Source organism: Crocodylus porosus, unplaced genomic scaffold (assembly GCF_001723895.1).
Source record: "Crocodylus porosus isolate Cpor-Errol unplaced genomic scaffold, CroPor_comp1, whole genome shotgun sequence".
Taxonomy (NCBI): domain Eukaryota; kingdom Metazoa; phylum Chordata; order Crocodylia; family Crocodylidae; genus Crocodylus; species Crocodylus porosus.
In genome coordinates, this window is record NW_017728947.1 from 104,944,916 (window position 1) to 104,947,878 (window position 2,963).

A 2,963-nucleotide genomic window follows, 5' to 3' on the forward strand; every position below is an offset into this window, starting at 1 on the left:
GTGTTTAAGAGGAGGTTAGATGAACATCTTGCTGGGGTCATTTGACTCCAGTACTCTTTCCTGCCATGGCAGGGGGGCAGACTAGATGATCTGCTCAGGCCCCTTCCAACCCTAGAAACTATGAAACTATGAAACTAAGCCACCTAGCTAAACAAACTCTAAACCATCAAGGAGTTTTTCCTCCCAAAAATCCCTACCAGGGCTTCCTCCACCCGGTCTACTCCCAACGGAAACTGCTCAGGCCACCGAGCTTCTTTCTTCTACCCACTTCCACCAAGCTCTTACTTCCTCAGCAGCCAGAGGGGGAACTGACCTCTGGCCTCAGCCTGGCTGTTGTTATATAGGCCAGGCCCTGCCCCCAAATGACACACCTGGGCTGGCCTGGTGACTGACAGCTGAGCCTACATTACTGCTGTCAGTAGCAGGCACCTTAGTGCCCTGCTACAGCTACCCAGTCTGGAGGTTGCTGTCCCATGTGGGTCTTGAGTAGTACCTGACAGCTGTTAGTCACAGGGGTCTCTGCCTGCTGGTACCTGAAGTTTCAGGAGTCCACCCTGGACTTATTGACTTAATGGCTGTATTGTCATGTGTTACAGGAGTAGTCCATAGGGTGAGTGCTCAGTTCCAGGAATCAGTTCTTTAGCTTGATGAGCTTAAAATGGAGTTCCTTTGGCTAGACTATTGTCTACTGATGATCACCATTCACTCGCATTCACTCAACAGATTTTATCACTGTACAATTACAATTTCAGTGCAGTTTTAACAATGGTCCAGGGTGTAACTTCATTCTACAGGGAGTACACTCCTTAAGGGTATAAAAGTATAAAATGCCATGGTAAAGATGAGACAGATGAAATATAAAAATGCACTGTGAGACATATATAAAAATGCAATGTGAGGTAGTGAGGATTGAAGGCTACTGGGGACAGTAAGTGAGTTAGCACCAGGATATAGTTAGCACCAGGATATATTTACCGTCTTTGAAATGGATATTTTAGTTCTTTTGTTTTCTTTAGTGACACTGAGCTTAATTGATATGTAGATGTAGTTTCTAGGTTTCTCCTACGGAAGGCCACTTCAGGTTTCTGGCTGGCTCTGAGCTGTGCCAGACCCATGCAATGAGTGTGCTAGGTCTCTGCCAGCACTTAGAAGGAAAATAAATGAACAAAATGGGGGGGCGGGGGAGGCGGCAAGAAGGGGCTTCTGTTATATCCATGTCCAGAAGGGAAATGTACAAAGGGGGCTTTCTGCTACACCGTAATGCATAATAAACTTCATTCTGTGCATGATTTGCTTTTCTATCCCAAGAGGCAAACAACTTTTTTTATTGATGAATTGTGCTTGCCTTCTAACTGCAAACATAAAGTGTTAAGCAAATTGTCATTTTGCCCGTAGGTAAGCAATTTCACCCCCTTATTAATTCTGCCATTCGTCCCAAAATCAGTGAAGACCACCACTTAGTATGCAGGCTTTAACAGGAACATCTCTGACGTAACAAAAATTAGGGTTGATCCAAATCAGCAACTGTTTGTGATCAGTCATGGCTTTAGTCATGAGTAATAAAACTAAAATCACAAAAGCACCAGATAAAGATGTGTGGCGGACTCACCGATGCAACCTGGCTCGAACGGGCTCGAAAAATTTTTTCGATTGGTGAAGCCTGTCTACAGATCAGGTAAGGGCTGGGCGGGGCCAGCCCCACTCCTCACATGGAGGCGGGGCAAAGAGCTTGCCGGACCTGTTTGAAGCCTGCGCTCTGCAGGTCCAGCTAGCCTTCAGAGGCGGAGTATCCGGAGTGAAAAAAAGGAGCTGTGAGTCCAGGACGCGGCAGAGGCACTGAGGGATGAAGAGAAGAGTGGGGCTAGGAGCTGAGGAGGTCTGCTCAGCAGGGTGAAGGAGTAGCCTGGAAGAGCCCCTGAAGACTTCCCTTAGCGGCGGGAAGCAGCAGACAGCTCCAGTGACCCAGCTCTCAATGCACAGCACAGTGCATGGTGTCCAGACCCTGGGAGCTGTGTGAGGCAGCTCGGGTCTGCAGCCCCTGGCATGTGGCCAGAGACACGGTGCACGGGCTGGTGCATGGAGCAGGACCCTGAGAGCCACTTGCCGCGGCTCAGGTCCCCGACCCCCGGCTCGAGGCCGGGAACTTGGTGCAGGAGGTGTGTTGCATGGAAGGTGAGAGACCATGGGAGCTGCTTGAGGCGGCTTGGGTCTACAGCTGCTAACACTGGGCCAGCAGTTTGGTGTGGATGACACTGCACAGAGGGTCCGGGAGTGCACTGAGCCCCGGCGCTGCATAAGGCGGCCCGGGCCTCCAACCCTTTAGCAGAAGGCAGAGCCTCAGGTGCACATGAGGGTGCACGGGGGCCCCGTGCTGGCTGGTGGGCCAGAAGGAGCAGAGGAAACTGGGTCTCAGCAGGAGGGGCACTAGCTCGCTAGCCAGGAGACGCAGACCACCCTCCCGGGACTCTGGGGCTGTGAGGAAAGGGGATTTCCACAGGGGAGGGGAAAGTTGCCCCAGGTGGTGAGGCTGCAGGGGAAGCCTAAGCGAGGGAAGGCTCCCTGGATCTAAAGTTTCTCCCTCTGGTCCTGTCCCTGAAGGTCACAGTGGGACCTGGAAAGCACTGAGGATTTTCCCTCCCACTGGTTACTGGAGTGCAGCCAACGCCCCAGTGCGCCACTTGAGGGGTTTTGGGGAAGGGGCTTAAGAAGTTAAAGTTACCCTGATGTTGCTGCACCTTATATTTGGAAGGTGAGCGACTTTTATGTTGTAATATTGTGCCTTATATTTTGTGTACTTCTATATTTGTGTATTGATAGTTTAATAAACCTGCCAGTTTAATAAATCTGCTGGGACCCCTTGCTGTTACTTACCTGTGTTTATCTGTCACTTACCTGGAACCCCAGTGGTGGTGACCTATTGCAGAGAATAAGGTTTATAGTTATATGAATATATACTGTTACAT